The sequence below is a fragment of the Rhinolophus sinicus genome, chromosome 14, assembly GCF_057876585.1.
Source record: "Rhinolophus sinicus isolate RSI-liver-muscle chromosome 14, RSI-T2T, whole genome shotgun sequence".
NCBI classification, from domain to species: domain Eukaryota; kingdom Metazoa; phylum Chordata; class Mammalia; order Chiroptera; family Rhinolophidae; genus Rhinolophus; species Rhinolophus sinicus.
In genome coordinates this window covers 120,487,792-120,507,440 of record NC_142514.1, presented here as the reverse complement: position 1 = coordinate 120,507,440, position 19,649 = coordinate 120,487,792, and the positions used below count along the sequence as shown (strand labels likewise).

The following is a 19,649-nucleotide window of genomic DNA, read 5'->3' as shown; positions in this document are numbered from 1 at the left end:
TAGCCCACAGTTGGTTGAAACAATCAAACAAAAAGCCTGTTTTATAATAAATGTTGAATATCCCATGTAATTTACTATGTGTATCATGTTTGCTCCATCATAAAGTCAAAAAAACTCATAAGTCAGCCATAAGTGAGGGACCATCTGTATTTGAAAATGGATCATTAATTTCTTTGGCAGCAATTCTATGTCTTTGGGAAGTTTATTTACCTCCCCAAGTTATTTGTAATTCTCTACTTAAAAAATGATATCCATGAGTACTACTTGAAATTACTGAGAGGTTTTGTGAAATAACACTAGACCCGGCTTATTATGTGGTACACAGAAACCAGAAGTTTTGTTTTGTTTTTATTTTTTGTTTCCCTGCCTGGTTCATCTTCAGCACTTAAGGAATTCTGTAAAACAGCCTAACATTCCTGGACAGTCTCCTTCATTAATATTTTCTAGATCTTTATGTCCACTCAAAAAAAAATAAATCTGTGGACCACAACATCATGCATTCATTTAACATCAGGACTGGGATCGGCAATAATGTTTATATGTTAAATAACCCATGTGATGTTTAAATTTGTTCTAAGGAATCACTTGATTCACAAGAGTGGCTAAACATTTTAAAAAAATACTTTCATATTTTTATAGTGGAAACTGGACATGGCTACCTATGCTGTCTGTTATTCAGAGAACTCTCTATTATATATGTCTATATGAAGTCAAGATTAAGAATTTGAGAGTCAGCCAGGTTTGGATTAATATGTATTTCCACATTTATAAAATAGAAATATGTATCCTGTATGTCTGCTGTGTATAGCAAATTAAATACTGTATTTAGAGCTCATATTATTTACAGTACCCATGTTACAACTATTATACATTTATTAATGCATGATACACTATTTGTAGCATATAATAAATACAAACCTACAATTTATCAAGTGTTTGATACTTGTCAGACACTGTGTTAGGCCCATTATGTTCATCATTTTATCTACTTCTCAACATCTATGACATAGGTTAAGTTATTGAAGTAATTCTACAGACATATAAAATTTTACATATTTTTACATAATTTTACGGAAAACTGACATTTAAACTAGTGGATGTGGAATCATCAAAGGTGGTTTGATGCTAAATGTATCTCAGTTAAATATTAGAGAAATTTTACAAGAATATGTACCTCTTCAATAAGCTGAACTCGGGAGTCTCTTCCTGTTAAACAATACTTAGATAATCTCACTATCAAACGTACACACTTTGGATTTTCTGTTCCAGATTCACGTGAACCTTGTTTTATTAAAAGCTTAGGTATTGCACTCTTAGCCACACTAATGACATAGTAATTGATGTCTCCCTGGAACTAGATATCTTAATTCAATTAGAAGCTTTTCTAATAACAATAGATTTGTATTCAGACTAACATACATATATAATCATGGTTCCTTAAATTCACAGAGTCACTTGTAAGAGGCAGAGATTATCTGGCTCATAGAAAAAGGGACATTTTACTAATTTTTTGGTGTCTATCATACCATGGAAATTTCTCAAGCCTGGCTCAGAAAAGGACAATTTAATAATGATTTTAGAGTGTCCAGTATTACTATGCATTCTCTAGTCTTCTGTAATTGTTCTCCAACAAGGATTCTACCTCTGCACTTTTGCTTTATCCAGAGTCATTGTCTCTATAATTTTTATATGTAGTGTGAAGATTAGTGGCAGAGGAAGGACTAGTAAATATATATAGCAAGACCCTTCTAAAGGTAATAATAAGCACAAAAATAGATCAAAAGTAAATAAAATATAGTTATACGTTTTGCTTAAAATAAGAATTAATGGAAGAAAGAACAGGAAGTATTTAAAAGTTTTCTGCACACCTAATTTTATTCTGAGACTATTTTGAAAATAGATAGCTTCATATTCATTAGTAATATTGGGCAGGACACAAATTATTTTTACTATTAGGATTTCTACAGCGTTAGATCCCTGCAAACTTATATATTACTTTTATTGTTTGAAAATAAATATTAATTACATTATAACTCTTTCATTCTCAGAGAATATACGTAGATATTAATGACTCTTCTCTTGAACTAAGTACAATTTATCTCACAGAATTCCATCCAAAGTGATTCATAATTAGTTTATTATTTTATGAGCACTTTGATGTATTCTTATTTAGTGGAGTAATTCTTTCCATGAAATTTCTCCACAGAAGTGATGATAAGAAATCCCTATTTTTAAGTGTAAAAACACCATATTTTTATCTAAGGATTTTCTCCTCTGGATACCAACTTACTCATAAAGAAAAAAATATTTTGTGCAATAGCACTTTGAGACATATTTTTAGTAAACAGATGACAAATAATTCTAGTTCCTTTCCCTATAAATTTGATCTCTCAATTTGTTATTATATATAAGTTGTATTATCTTGCCTTAAAATTACAATTTGGAAGCTGATATGCATTTATGAATATTCCTTCACCAATTTTAATCATTTAGAATATTTATTGGGTGCTTTGTTCAGTGCATTATGCTAGGAATTCAGTAATGAATAAGGCATGCTTGCATTTTGGGGATGTTTTCTGCCCAAGAATATGCACTGTTCTCAAAGTCTCTCAATACCAATTTAACATTTTTGTCTCTGCAAAAGCCTAGTGCAATATAAAAATATAGATTACATTGTTAACTCTCTATTGTAGATTAAATATACACATATTAAGTAAACACAACCTAACCATTCTCTCAAATAATGTTTTGATTTGTTTTGTATGTTTGTCTATAGAATTGCCTTTATTTCATACTTCATTTCTGCTTAATCAATTTAGGAAGAGGATTTTTTTTAATGTTTGCATTTTAATTATATCTCAAGCAAACAAATTAAAAGGATTCTTATTGTTCATGTTGATGAAAAAATTGCTTAAACCTGTCCCCTTGATAAACTACATATACAAACAATTGAATTACACTATCATTATTAATAATACTTACTAATTATTAATACTATATTAATGTTATACATATTATATACACATACTAATATAATATATATTATAATATATATCATATATATTAATACATAGGATATATATGATACAATATATGATATATATATAATATCATGATATATAATATCATATATATAACATATATTACTATATATGCACACACACATCATTTGCCAGGATAGTGTCAAAGTTTCTTCTTGGTGATTTATTTATTTATATTTCAAATGTCTATTTGGTTAGAGGCCACACCGCAATACATGTTTGCCTCACTTAATACCATTTTCTTCCTGATAACATTTTCCTTTGGTATTTACAATGTTTTTTAAAATTTTAAAAGAATAACTGCTAAACTATTACTGAAATTATTGGTTGTAATGTTAAAATAAAATGGTTACATATGCACATTTATTAGAAGCCCTTTTTTTGCAATTACATGTAAGATTGATAAAACTAATTTGAAATACACACACACACACACACACACACACACACACACTTTAAAAAATGACAGTAGCCATTAAAGGCATTCGTGTCTCGTGTCACAAATGTTACACTATCTCCTAAGATCTGTAAATCCAATATAAAAAAAAATATTTGGCGTCACTAAGGCGGTAATAACATACTGTATGTGATCTCACGACAGCTATAGAAAATTATTAGGAACTGAACTGAGAAATGAAGGTGTAGAAAATTTGACTCAATAATAGTTACATTTAACTTACAAAACATCTGCAATAAAAATTAATTTTGACTACAATTTTGTGTGAAAAGATGAAAATTATGGCGTTAAAATGGAAAAGAGTTTAGAAGGAATCTGATCCTCAAAATAATGTCCAGTTATCTAGGAGTTCAAAGCAATCATAATTGTTTTTGGAATTCTTCAAAGTTAACTTTGTATCACTCAAGAATAAATCTATCTGCATGTGTCACTAGAACCTTCATTATCACTGTACATACATAATTTATTTAATAATAAAGAAAAATCAAAGGTATAATCATCAATCTTATGACTTCAAAGTGTCCTATAAGACTGCAAGTTCCATGTTAGCTTCTTTCAGAAATCTAGTACATACTAGGGAATTAAATTCAGTATTTTTTAAATAAATATAAAATACTTCAAAGTCTATATGTATAATTGTACAATTCACTGAATTTTCACAAACATTATACCTGTGAAACCTGTAAGCATATCAAAAAATAGACATTACTAATACCACAGAAGTACCCTCTTGCTTCTTTCTAGTCAATAATCTACACTGTTTTAAGTTCATATTGACTTCTAACGGCATATATTATTTGTTTCTTGTTTTTGCACTTTATCCGAATGCAATAATATAGTATGTACACTTTTGCGTCTTAGCATAGAATGGCATTAGATGATATATTATAATTCACTTATTTTTTCAAACATTCAGGGGTGTTTGGTTAGTTTCCAGTTTGGACCAATGACAAATAATAAATCCATAAACACTCTCATATGGCTGTTTTCATAAACACATGTATGAATTTCTGTGAATGTATAGCTAGATGTGAAATTACTAGATCAGAGTTTTTGTATTTAGCCAGGTTAGATAGAAACTGACAAATAGTTTTTCCAAGTGATTGTACCAATTATACCCCACTGGCACTCTGTGATTGCTTTTACTCCATATTCTGTTACACACTTTTATTTTTTATCTATCAATTTATCTATCTTTCACTTATCAATATCTATATATGTTTCTATATTTTTATCCATATTGCTATTCTGTGCTACACATTGTAGTATCACATTGTATTTTGGTGGTGTTGGTGGTGGTGGTGTCTTCTTATTTTTTTTTACATCGCCTAATCATTAAAATGACTGAGAATCTTAACATGAACATATATTTATTTGCCTCTTTGTTGGTCAGTTTGGGAAAGTACACATCTAGGTATATTGCCCATGTTTCTATTGAATAGTTTGCACTTTCATTTTGGTTTTTGAAAATAGGTTTATATTTTAAACATACTTTTTGCATCATACATGTGTATTAAAAGTATCACCTCTCACTCTGTGACTACTTTTTGAATGTCATGTTATTAAAACAGGTGTTATTAATTTTAATATAATCAACTATATATTTTATGTTCATACTTTTGAGTGCTTTATAAGGAATCTGTGCCTACTTATAGATGGGAAGATAATCTGTCTTTTCTTTTAGAAGCTTCATAATGTTGCCATTTGTATTTATATCTTCAATCCATCAGGAATTTATTTTTGCATATAATGTAGGGTATAGATCCAGGTTCATCGTTTTTCCCCAAATGAACATCAAATTGACCCAGAACAATTTATAGAATGATCATTTTTCTACTTTACTCCAGGGTGATGTTTCTATAAATATGAACAAGTGAATTTGTTTCTAGACTCCCTCTACTGGTCTAATTGCAAATCCTCACATCAATACTGTACTCCCTTGAGTAATAATATAACTTTATATTTAGATGTTCGCACTGTATAGATCTCCAGTTTTATTCTTCTTAGTGTAGTTTTTTATTCCTTTTTTAACGCAAGTTTTCCTCCCAAAATATTATATAGTTCTTCAGAAAATAAGCAGATAGAAACCGAGATCTTCACCATCCCTAAGCCAACTGAACTTTAGGGCTCAAAAGAACACAGATTGGAAAACACTAATAGAAAAAATGAAACAAATGCTGTAAAATACACCCATGTCTTGGAGAAAGCAATATGGTTGTCCATACTCTTGGAAAGGTTATGTGATTTCACTGTAATATAGTACTGGAAAGTACTAGGACTGAGATAATGGTAGAAACTCAGCAGATAATCTTCCCCCCACTCAGTATCAGCACTTGTAGCATCACAACAAACTGTATCCTCAAAGCCAGATTAATACAGCTACCTAACAATTATTTAATTGCATATATTATCTGAAAGGAGTCCTCAGAGCAGTCCTTACCCCTGTGTTTCTCTATGGTATTAGCCAATGTGTCATTTCAAAATGGAAACACATTACTACTTCACTAGTTTAGTGCCTATTGCCTCGAAGAATTTTCAGATAATGAAAAACATACATATATATGTTTTCCATATAATATATACATATATATGTATGTATGTGTATATATATACACATGCATACATACGTATATATATATATATATATATATATATATATACATATTACACACGTGATATATACTATACATATATGTACACAAACATTGATCCATTTCCCCATCCCCCCTTGCACATGCATATACGAGTACCCATGCACTTACACACACACGCACACATTGCTTAGAATGCTATCTTTCAGAATATTGTGAGGCATATAAAATGTTTATTTTTATCCTAAGGAGACCAGGTTTTCCTAAAGTTTGAGAAATCATTCATTACATACTCCTTTTCTTTAAGACTAAGTCCTTAAAACTTAAATTTCCTCTGAGAGCAAAACCACTGAAACAATAACCAATCTCCTTTCTAATTGAAGATTCAGATGTCAAACAAATTATAACATCAATCATCAGTTTGGTTACCATTATATTTAAACAAAACAATCTTTTAATATATGTATTCTTCAATCTTACAGAAATTTCATATCAATTTTCCTGTAGTTTTATTTTATCAGCATTATTGTACTGGAAAAATCTTCCAAAATGATTATTGGTTTTATATCAGACATTCTTGAGTTAATAGTTTAATTATCATTATTACCTATGATGTGTGTCTTTAAAGTATATAAACTTAATATTAGTCAGTTTCCTTAGTTTCCATGTTAGATATTTTAGAATATTTTATTTTAAATTTGGAAAGGATATTGGATTATGTAACTATCTCATTTATACAAGTTGGGATTTTAACTTACTTATTTATTTTTACTGATACAGTTTCTTCTATTTATCCAGAATTTCTTTATTAGAACTGACCATATTGATTCCTACAAATAGTTCTTTGGGATTTTATTTGGAAATGCATTGAATCTATATATGAATTTGAGGAGAATTAACATTATCAATTTTGCACCTTCTAATCTATGAACACAGTATATCTATACAGTTATGTAGCCTTTTGATTTGTTTTTTCATTGCTTTATAGTTTTCAGTAATGGATCTTGCACATACTTTGCTGGATTTAAACCTGAGTATAATCTCTCTGACTGGTTTGATCTTTCCTGATTACTGAAATAAAAGCTGTGTCCACTTTCCCCCAAACTTTGCATCCCTTTTCTCTGGTTTGTTTTTCTCGTTAATTATTTGTATTATTTAATAGTGTGTGTGTGTGTGTGTGTTTGTATGTGTGTGTGTGTTAATATTTTTTTCTATCTCTCCCATTTGTATATAAGATTATCTTGTGGTTCTTTTCTTTGCCTATTTTTTACAGTGGGCAGGAGATTGCCTGATATGTAGTAGTTGTTTGATAGTTGAATAAAATAATGAGCTGAGAAAGGCAAGGCAATGCAAAAGTGTGTTGCTTATTTAGGAGGTTCACAAAAATTAATGAGTTGAGATTGGAGTATATCTTTGAGCTCAGAGTTTGATATCATGGTATTAAAACAGCACCGTGGCATATGGGGAGGTGTCAGAGTCTTCATTCTGTCCAATATGTTTTATTTACACTCAGAATGCATCAGTGTTTGGAACAAGTGTGAGTTGTTTATATCTGCATGACCAATTAGTGCTATTTTTGGAACCAGGAAAATGTATGAATGGCCATTCATGCTGAAAATAATAATGAGGGATATCAAAGAGTCAGCTCAAATTTGCCTGAACATGCAGTATTGTTTTTAGAGCCTACAGAGTCAGGGAAAATAAATTTAGAATGTGTAATAGCCTCAAAAAATACCTTGGAAGCCTTTTTCTACAAAGAGTATATACTCATCCAAGTAATTGGATTTGATTTAGGCAAATATATTTGACAAAATTATTCAAAAATTATTTTAAGAATCACAGAATTCACTGTGGAATGAAACTTAAATGATCACTATTGCACACAACTATTAAACTTACCAAATTTCTGATAAAATAGGAATCCAATATAATAATAATAATAATGCTGAACACTGCAGATATTTGACTCTGTTTTAATTCCTTTACATGTTATTAATCATCTATTTCTCACAATTTTTCTATGACATGGGGATGATTCTTCTTATTACTTTGAGTAATTACTTGAGTAAACAGAGGCAAGAAAGGTTGAATGACATATCCAAAGTCACACAGTTAGTAGACAATTTATTTGTTCTTAAACATATAACAACTTACCTGAGTTTCCTCTTCTTCTACCCACTAATCATAGGAAATGCCACATGAGACCACAGATGCATACTGGAAGAGAAAAGGCAGTGGAGTATGAGTAAGGACCATAGGCATTTGAGCAACCTCTTCCTGGAACTTACTTTTTTGCCTTCAGGGCCTTTTCAGGTCCAGTCTCGTATATGTCATTCGATTTGATGATGAGTGCTGTTGTACCTGCCCAACTTTATGTCTTGGTTGGTCAAATAACACCCAGTGAATAATAAATAGTTTAAGTTTCATGGTCATTTGATGGTCCTTAGTCTCTATTAAGACCCAGTCCCAGTAGAAAGCCCAGAATTATTTCTCAAAAGGAGAGTAGTTATCTACGGGCAATCAGATGCTTTTCTAACAAAAGGTGAAGGATCTCTACTGAGATTCTCCTATAGGAGCTTGTCACAGGGTGCAAGCAGCATTCCTATCTGCCACTGGCACTTCAAACACCATTGGATATTTTGCATGAAAGAGTCAAAAGGCAGAGCAGCTTGCATGACAGCTTGGACCTGTTGTAGAGCCTATTCTTGTGGTGGGCCCCACTTAAAACTATCATATTTTCAGGTCACTTGGTAAATGGGCCAGAATAACACACTCTAGTAGGAATATGTTGCCGCCAAAATCCAAATAAGCCAACAAGGTGTGGGCCTCCTTTTTAACTACAGGAGGTAAAAGATGCAACAACTAGCCTTCACCTTAGGACTATCCAAACTTCTCCCACATCACTGAATCCTTGTAATTTCATGAAGGTAGAATACCCTCAAATTTTGCTGGATTTACTTCTTACCCCTGGCACACAGGTGTCTTACCAATAAGTCTAGCATAGTTGATACTTTTGCTCCCTGGGTCTAGTCAGCATAATACAGTCATTATAATAGATCAGTGTGATCTGTTGTGGAAGGAAAGGGAATCAAGATTCCTATAAACTAATTTATGATATAAGGCTAGAGATTTGATATATCCCTGAGGAACAACAGAGAAGGTGTACTGCTGGCCTTACCAGCTGAAAACAAACAGCTGCTAGTGGTCTTTATTAACAGAGATGGACAAAAAGAGCATTTTCCACATCAGTAGCAGCATACCAGATACCATAGGGTGTATTAATTTGCTCAGGTAATGAAAATACATCCAAGACAGCAGGTGCAACTCTATTCACCACCTGGTTAAGCTGTCAATAACCCAATGTCATTGTCCAAGATCCATCTGTCTTTGACACAGAATAAGCCAGTTAAGTGGGGATGTAGTAGAATCACCACCCCTGCATTTTTCAAGTCCTTTGTGGTGGTCCTAATCTCTGCAAACCCTCAAAGAATACATGTTTTGGTATATTTTCCTAGATTGAGGCATTTCTACTGGCTTCTATTTGACCTTTACCACCATAATAGCTGTCAAACCACAGGTCAGAGAACCAATGTGGGGATTCTGCTAGCTGCTTGATATGTCTATTCCAATTATACAATTTTCAACTGTGAAAATAATTGCAGGATGGTTCCGGAGACCCACTAGCTTCCTCTGAGATGGCTCTGAGCTAAAATTTCATTGACCACCTGACCTCCATAAACCCTTACTCTTACTAATGGCCCATAGTGACATTTTAGATCCTCTGGAATGAGTGTTAGTTCAGTCAATGGCCAATGATCTTCAAAAGGATTGAGCATTTCCTTTTCCCAAATTCAGTTACTCTGGTGATAGGTTGAATACTATGAGAAAGATTAAGGGTATAAATTTTTGGTATTGTCCTGGGATCATTTTTCAAGGGGCCTAAACTTCCCTTTATTCAGGGGTTCTGGGTGGTAAACTGGCTCAAGATTGGGCATTGACTCAGGGGTCATGTCTTTCTGTTTTTATGATTCAAGTTAGACTTTTTTCACTTTACCTAGAACTGTGCTTATACATATCAAGTAAGAATTTGGTAAGCTTCCTATCAATTTCTCTTCTAGAAATACCATACTCAATTGGCCAGTGCCAAATGTCTACATGAGTTACCTGCTTTGACTCTCCTGTCCATTAGGGTAACCATGACCATATTGCCTTTGGTGGTTGAGTGCCACCACTTGGCCCCTATGATCCTGGAGTCTAATTGCTCCCATTGTGTTTAGGTTTCCCAATTCAATGGCTGCAGGTCTTCCTGTAAGGTCTGAACTACAGAGAAAACAGATCACAGAGCATTTCAAGGATGCTGGGGCTCCCTTCACAACTTTATGTCTTACAGTTTGGTAAAAAGTGTGTCTTTTAGACCTTTCCATTGTGGATGAGTATTTTTTAGATGGCAATCCACTCTAAGATCCCAACTTCCTTAAGCCTTTGAATCATGTTCTCTACATTAAAACAAGGCCAGTTTGGCATTTCTAACTCACTTACTATGAGTCACATTTTGGTTCATGTTTCAGCTAACCAAGAAACCATACTGTTAGAGCCCTTATTAATTGCCTAGCAGAACATTAAAACAGACTCGTGCTCAATAAGCCCATATCAATAAACTCAGCCTCATCCAACTTTATATTCCTTCCACCATTATCCCACAATTTTACTATGCATTCCAAAATATATTCCCTTGATTTTTGTCTGTATAAACAATGATTTCTATTGAAGTGTAGTGCACCTTCCCCTGGATCTCACTTTGTATTTCTCCTTTAGGGGCCTCCTGGGACTGGAGTCTTAGTTATATGTTGAGAAGCAAAGAGGGTCGGTGGTGTGGGTCCTGAAGATAATTAGGATTTTCTTTTAAGGCAACTGTTACAGGGGAGGACATGAGTGTTTCTTCAGGCAATGCAAGATCAATCCCCTCAGATGGGGAAGGAGAGGAGTCCTTTCTTAGTGGTGGGTTGGTTGCTTTTACTAAGAATAGAGGGGCTGTTTCTACTGGCAAATAAGACTCATCAGACTTTAGGGGCTCAATTTCCTAGCTCTGTCGGGTGTTCCCACACATTCCCATTCCAACTTTCATGCTCACATTCCCTCATAAACATTGTCTTCAATTTATCAATAGACAGCTTCCAAGGGTGTGGATTTAATTTGTGTTGTAATTCAGCAGCTTGTCAGATGACACTCTAAATTTGTATTTTATCAATCTCAGACCTATGTCTTTAAAGATAAGTGCCTCTGTCAGGACAGACATAGAAGTTTTCAGGTCATTTATATGGTTCTTGAGCTAGGAATTTCAACCCTGAAGCTCATCTTTTTCTTTCCCCACTTAGTGCAGAGATATTAGTTGTAACCAGCCAGTTTCATTATGTTCATTAGTTTGACAATTTTTTTTGAAAATATTGGTCACCAAGATCGTTGTTTCTTAAAATGTTTTGATTACAAATATCCAATGGCAATATTTTACATAGTTCTACTATCAGATCATGCCATTGACTATTAGTGAGGGTCTATTTACAACTCAAAATAGAATCATTAGTGTCTTTAAATCAAATCAAATCAGAAATCCAATTCAAGAAAACCGAGATCCAATTCAGAAAATTCTTCTTGTGTGTACAAACTTAAAGAGCAGGTCACTCCTTTTTTGCTTAGTGTTTCCACAGAGAATCCACTCATGGTACCTAATTATTTTGTTAGGAAAGTTTTACCAAAAAGCCGAAATACCTCAGAAGGTAAGATTGATTTTCCCCAGCTAATTCTTTTTTTCCCCCTTTATTATTTTTTTAAATTAAAATATAACATACAGAGAATTCCAATTGAAACAATTGTTGACCTCAATGACATATCACAAAATGAATACTCCTGTTAAGCATAATTCAGTTTGTGAAAAAACAGAAAATTCCCAACATCACAGAATTCTCACTGTCCCCCTCACTAAACATAAATCCTTTCCTCCTCTCCAAAGATAACCAGTCTGAGCTAATGTTGTAGTTGTTTTTGATTAAACTTTTTACTTTGAGATAATTTTAGATTTACATACAGTTGTAAGAAATAATACAAAGAAATAACATGGACTTGCATTCAGTTTCTCCCAATAGTAACATCTTGAAAACCCATAGTTTTGTAACAATACCAAGATATTGACATTGAAAAATGCAGGTATATTTAAATGTTGCCAACTTTTCCTCCATAGGCGTTTTAATATTTTTCACTCTCAATCCCAGTGTATGAGAGTGCCTATTGCCCCCACTGTCTCACTAAAATAATTTTATGTCAAGTATTTAAATATTTCCAAAGAAAGAGTTCAGAAGTGACACCTCTATGTGATTTAAGCTGCTTTTCCTAATTGTGAGAAATGTGGAATTTACTTTTCATGTGTATAAGAGTCATTTTTATACATTGATGTGAACTGTTATTCATTTATTTTGCCATTTATTCCCCTTAAGTTTTTTTTTTTAAAGTTTATTGGGGTGACAATTGTTAGTAAAGTTACATAGTTTTCAGGTGTACAATTCTGTAATACATCATCTATATATCACATTGTATGTTCACCATTCAGAGTCAGTTCTCCTTCCATCACCATGTATTTGATTCCTTATACCCTCATCTGCCATTCTCCTCCCCTCTTTTTCCCCTCAATTTTTGAGAATCATATATATGTATATGAGATATATATGAGAATCATATATATGTACATCGGAGATATACCGTGTTTCTCCGAAAATAAGACCTAGCTGGACCATCAGCTCTAATGAGTCTTTTTGAGCAAAAATTAATGTAAGACCCGGTCTTATTTTAATACAAGACCGGGTCTCATATAATATAATATAATATAATATAATATAATATAATATAATATAATATAATATAATATAATATAATATAATATAATATATAATAATATAATACCAGGTTGTATATTAATTTTTGCTCCAATAGATGCATTAGAGCTGTTGATCCGTCTAGGTCTTATTTTCAGGGAAACATGGTATACATGAGACATCAGCCGTTTTAAAAATTTGTGATATACATTGCAAGTGTTTTTCCAGTCCATTTAACATTTTTATTTTGATATTGTTTATGGTTTTATTTCATCATGAAATCTTTTGTAAATCTTTTGAAATTTGTAATCATATTTATCTTTTTTTTTAATCTCAATTTTGAGTCGTAGTTGGAAGCCTTTCCCTATGATCAGATGTCAAGTAATTGGTGTTTTAAGTTAAGATATTTATGTTTATTAAAATTTAGATCTTGTACCATTACCAAAATTTTCTGTTTTTTAATATGAGTCATGCATGATGAATTATTATTTGTAAATGACTATCAAAATATCCCAACTAAACATATTATAATGTTCACATTTTCCATAAACCATTTAACAGGTACTGGATTTCAGGATGTTCTTTTTTCTATTTCTAGACTTTATATTCTGTTCCTCTGGTTTGTCTATACATGTATTATTGCACTGTATTAATTGTAGAGGCCTTATACATGTTTTAATATCTGAGAAGGATATTTGCCCTTTCATTGGTCTTTTTGTTAGTTCTTCATTATGTTTGGGTGTTTGTTTTCTATATAAACCCTAAAGCTATCTTGCCATTTCTGGGAGAAAGAAAATACTTGATCATATTTATATGTGTGTTACACTAAACTTGTATATTTATATGGGAGAAATTAATATTTTATGCTTCCAAACCATCCTTTCCAAGAAAGAAAGATGTATTTCCATTTACTCAATTGTATATGTGTATCGTTTAGTGATTCAATTTATTATTCTTTTCTTACTTTTATCTTTAACATTTTTATTGAAATATTAAATAATTTGTGCAAAAGTATATAGTGAGGTGTGTAAACAAATCTTAATTGTATAGCTCGGTGAATTTTTATATATGTATATAGTGTGGATCAATGTACCCACCACTGCCACTTCCATCAAAAAATAGAACATTTGTATCACCCTACATGGTTTAGTCATCTTCCTTAGCAATCAATTCCATGTTCCAGCCCCATGACAATTATTATTCTGGCTTCTGTCACTAAATATTAGTATTTTTCCTATTTGAGGTTTTTGAAGATTAATGGTCAAGCATGTCCTCCAAACTGGATTTCTCTGATGTATTCTTACAGTTATGCTATGGCTGGGGATACTTATTTGTGGAAGGATATCAAAGAGGTAACATGCTCATTTTATTGTGTGACATCTGGGGGTACATGATATAAATATAACTCATCACAAATGATATTCACCTTGATTATTTGGTTATGGTGGTATCTACCAGGTTTCTCCACTCTAAGGTTTCTATTCTTACAATATCATACTCTGTTCATTAGAAGCAAGTTACTATGTACAGCCCACTTTCAAAGGGAAATTAGTTAAGCTCTGCCTTCTCCGCTACCTTCCCTGTAAGTTTCTGGTGGTCTTCTTGGAGGAATAGCCTGAAAAAGTGTGCAAACGTCCCTATATCGGAATGAAGTCTCTATAAGTTCCATAGTTATACACCAGCCAACACTTGCATTTTAACACGTCATTAAAAATTCCCAGCTGCATCCTCATACAAATATTTATGGCGCTGGCAAGCCATCTCTCCCAGGTAATCATATTTAGTACTGTTTCTTCCTGGAAGCACTGTTCCTTTTCCTCTTGCTCTGGAATTTCATATCACACATAAATCTGCAACTGTATTCCTTATCAATTTTGTATTTTTTCTATATTTTCTAACCTTTCCTTTCTTTGTGCCTCATCCTACATATTTATTCAACTATATCTTTGTTTCCTAAATTTCCCTATAGCTGTTTAATCTTCTGTTAAGCCTGTGATTGAATTTTAAATCTAGTTATTGTGCATTTAGCTCTAGAATTTCTATTATTTTCCTTACAGTTTTCACTTTTTCTAATAGTCATGAGGATATTGAATTTTTTTATTTGTTATAGAAGTTATTCTGAAATTATTATGTGATAATAGGACATTCCTACGGTTTGTTTGTTTATTAAGGTTTTAGTTTTATGTTGCCTTCTTACTTGACTTGAAATTTCTTTTGAGTTTTGAACACTTCATATAAAATATATTGCATGGTTTTAAAGTTCTCTTTTAATGATCAAATCACCCTAAATAGACTCAGGACATAAAATGATGTGAATATATGTGTACATTCTGTACAGACCAAGTTTATTTGCATTTTATTCTTATACCTAGATTGTACTCCTTTAGGATCCCACAAAAAATCCTCTAATTTTGCCAAGATATCCCAACATTGATGGCCAGGATGTCTATTTTGTGTCTGACTCATGATCTCAAAAGCATTCTGTCTCCTTCTCATCTTCTTTGTTACTATTTTTGGAACTAGAAAATTACTTAAAGGTTAAAGCGGCCACAGATACTGATCTTATTGCTCTAGATATATCTCCTTATCTTTGGTGCATCAATTTCTCACTCATTTGACAAATGTCTGACGCCAAAAAAATAATTTGGTTTTTCTTTAGTCCATGTTTTTCTCAGTGTTTACAACAGAAGAGTTCTTGCAAAACTCAATCTACTCTGCCATTTTCACAAGCAGAATCTTCTCCTCATTTTAAACATACTAATTTTTAACTAAGCAGAGACGTTTTTAAAAATAAACAGCCCAAAAGTTTATAATTTGAAAGTGTCACGGTAGTTGTCAGTAAACCTGAATGATTAAATAAAACTTTTATGCTCACTACACAACAATGATGCAAAAATGGTTTCTATGATTCCAGTACAACAGACAATCAGACATTGATTAAATAGAAATACAACTGAAGTACAGGCATATACAATTCTAATTAACTCAAGGAAAGCCATGAACCAATTAGCACTACTATAAAATATACCATTCAACAGCTATTATATGCTAAAATGATTTCATTTTTTTAAAAAGGTATAAACATATATACATGTATGAGACTAAATTTATATATATTTTAATAAAAATGGGAAATATAGTATTTATATATGCATAGTAAACTTTTTTCTACATTTTAAATCTTACCAAAGGATTTGAGTTAGTCTTTCTGTTTATGCTTCAGAGAGCAAAAATATATGTATTAACAACATTAATTTTGAATGAATGGTATCATAAAATTAATAATTTTTTTTCATTATAGCAGTTATATATACTAAGGATTCCTAAGTATACTTATATCCTTATCTTGACATGTGAATTTCATTCATTGTAAAAAGATTTTCTCTCTTTTTCTTCATTAGAAAATCCTTTTACTTCAAATATTCTGAAGTACTAAGTCAGTTACACTGCTTGATTTTATTCCTGCTTTGCTTTATAATGGACAAAGTTTAAATGTCATGCAAGAAAAATTCTCTTTACTGGGAAAGTTTAGAGATTTTAATAAAGTTTGAAAATCTGCTTGTATTTAATCCAATTTGTGGGGAAAATTCCGTCAACTTTTGCGCTTTTGAACATGAACTCCGAAACTTTTAATTAAGAATTGTTAACCAGCTTTCATATATCACCCCTCAGTTGAATTTTAGAAAGACGTAAAAGGTAAAAATAAACGATTAAAATGGGAGGAAAGGCCTCTGATTTTAACACCTCTCTCAAAAGCTAACAACATTGTCTTTTATGTCACACATAAAAATGTTTCTTGTACAAATGGCTTTTGCCCGAGCAATGGTGTAGACAGAGCAACTGTATGATGTATTGCTTGCTGAACTATAGGCTCATGTTACTATAAATATTACATGTTTATGCATAAGGTCAATAATTGTTTTGAACATTGAAGTCATATTGTATAAACACTTTTGATAACAATAAGAGTAGTGCCATTACAATATATTTATAAATAAAATATTATTATGCAAATATCATTACCAAACATGTGTTTTTAAACATATATTTTGATTTCCATGTATCAGTTTGCCTTAACTATACATTGAACAACTCAAATTCTATCATGACTTCACATGTATTTGTGTGTGTGTGTGTGTGTATTACATATATACTATAGTAATATATAGACATAATTTTTAGGACAGTTAAAAATACATACTTTACTTAGGCACACAAAATAAATATTTGCATCTATATCTATTAAGATTTTTAAATATATTATTTAAAAATACTTGCTCTATATCATTATCTATAATCCATTCATACATGTGAACGTATCCTGAGGAAAGACCCTAGGAAAAAGGAATCTGATTCATGCAATAGGTAAAAAAGCAAAGTGCAACTAAGGTTTGAAACTCTGTCTGTATGTCCATACAATATACTTACAGTTGCTCAATGACTAAATCTGAAACACTCTGGTAAATGCATTATGCGAGCAACAAGAGAGTGACTATATTTATATTTCTATATCTGCACGTATGGCATATATCTATATAAATTTGGGGAGATTATTTTGAATAAATTAAACTAAATTGTTTGAAAATATATATATATTTGAATGCATTAACATAGAATCACAAATATTTAACCAATTAATATATATGGAATGCATAATTAACAATCTGAACATTTTAGTGATCATAGTAGTTATATATTATCTTAAGGCACACAGAAAAAGCTAAATTCTGTATCAAAATAAATAATTACATAATAAAAGAAAAAATAAGGAGTGAAATATGAGTCTATAAAAGATCTCTACACATACATTAGTATATGTTGGGGATCACATATTGTTAGTAAAAACCTATTTCTTTTCAAATGACTGAGTAGTACAGATGAATCATATTTTAGTCATTTATTTTTCCTATCGATCCCATGGCAGAAAAGAAAAAATTACCAAAAATGTCGATGTGAAAAGGTTGTGTACTTCTTTCTTTAAGTGTTTAATTGAGTACAGTAGATTTCAAGAGTTTTTTTTTTTTTTAAAGAGCTAAAATTATGACCACTTCAATTTCTAAAAAAAAGTATTGCCACATTTCCCTTCCAAAGAGTGATCTATGTCTTTCCAACAATAGTATAAATAGTAGTCATTTTATTGTATGCTTTATAACAAGGAATCATTTTCTCACTTTTAATTTTTGCCAGACTGATAAGAATGGAATTGAATATTGTTTTAAATTTATTTACATGTCACCATGTGACAATAAAAACTTAGCACCTTTTCCTATGTTAATATTCTTTGTTGCTTTATAGTCTTTTGAGAATTATTCACTTAGATTGTTTAATTTTGCTCTTTAGAACAACTCAACTGAATTCTTTACATAAAACTAGACATGGTCAATATTTTTTTTAAAATTCAATGTTACCATTTATTATATCCAAGTCTAGTGCTAACTGCTCTATTTCATTTTTATCCTTGTATTCATGAAGTAGAAATTATTGTTCCCACTTCAGAGGTGAAAAAATTGTTCCTTAAGCAAATCATCTAACATGATATGTAAATTATGTATTTCTATGTCTTTCAGCTAATCTGAAATGAAAATTATATCCAATCATCGATCCAAGAACACTTTAGTTGTTCCCATGTCTCGGCAACCATGAATAATGCTGCAATGGACATATACCTTTATGGATAAGTCAGACAGAAAAAGTAGAGAACCATATGATTTCACTCATATGTGGGATATGAAACTGAAAGCAACAAACAGACAATACAAACAAATAGACAAAAATTTATAAACACAGGAAACAGTCTAGTGGTTATCAGTGTGTAAGGGTGGGTAATATAAAAGGATAAAGGGGGTCAAATATATGGTGATGGAAGAAGAACTGACTCTGAGCAGTAAACATACAATGTGATATATAGATGATGTATTATAGAATCGTACACTTGAAACCTATATAATTTTGCTAACCAAAGTCACCTCAATAAATTTAATAAAAATAGATAAAATAACTAAATAAAAATGAACATTATATAAAATGTATATTTTATGGATAAATCAAAATAACTTACTCTAAACTTAGCAAAACATATTTACTAAATTAAATAATAGAGAAAAGTTTATTTCTACTTATTCAAACTCAAATGTAAATGCAATCCTTTAACTAGAACACACATTGAATCCTGAATTTGACGGATGTTGATGTAAGTTGGCTAATGAGGATCAGATGATGTTGAATGTATAGACTAGAAAAATCTCATGAAAGAAGTGACACAATATTTCTGGGAAAGATAATAGAGTTATTATTTGGTAGGAAATAAGAAAAGCACCACATGCACTAAAAAACACTTTGGATAAAGCGTAGAAATAGAAATAGCTAAATCAGAAGGTGTTTTCAATCCTAAATTAAAGTTTACATAACATCAAAAAGATCTTGATCTTATCTTTCTTTGAACTTTTGAACTACATGAAACACACACACAAACACAACTATTTGTGTGTATAGAAACATATATATGTATGTGTGTGTATATATACGTAAATATGTACTCTATAGACATAATTTTGCAGTTATTTTTTCTTAGTATGTAAAATCTCATTTATTTACCATATTTTGAGTTCTCTGAAAAGAACATTCCAACACATGCTTATAGCCAAAATTATTTATTGAAACTCCTTTATGATTTGGAAGTAAATATGCAGAAAACAAA

The 19,649-nt window shown here is 31.4% G+C and overlaps 1 long non-coding RNA gene across 2 annotated transcripts in view; it reads right to left on the bottom strand.

The window, feature by feature from the left end:
* Positions 1-19,649, bottom strand: part of LOC141572197 (uncharacterized) — an 831,933-nt gene that overhangs the window by 187,114 nt on the left and 625,170 nt on the right. For both annotated transcript variants that reach the window (XR_012497419.2, XR_012497417.2), the window contains exon 6: positions 8,244-8,306. This is a non-coding gene — a long non-coding RNA (uncharacterized LOC141572197). The remainder of the gene's footprint in view (positions 1-8,243; positions 8,307-19,649) is intronic.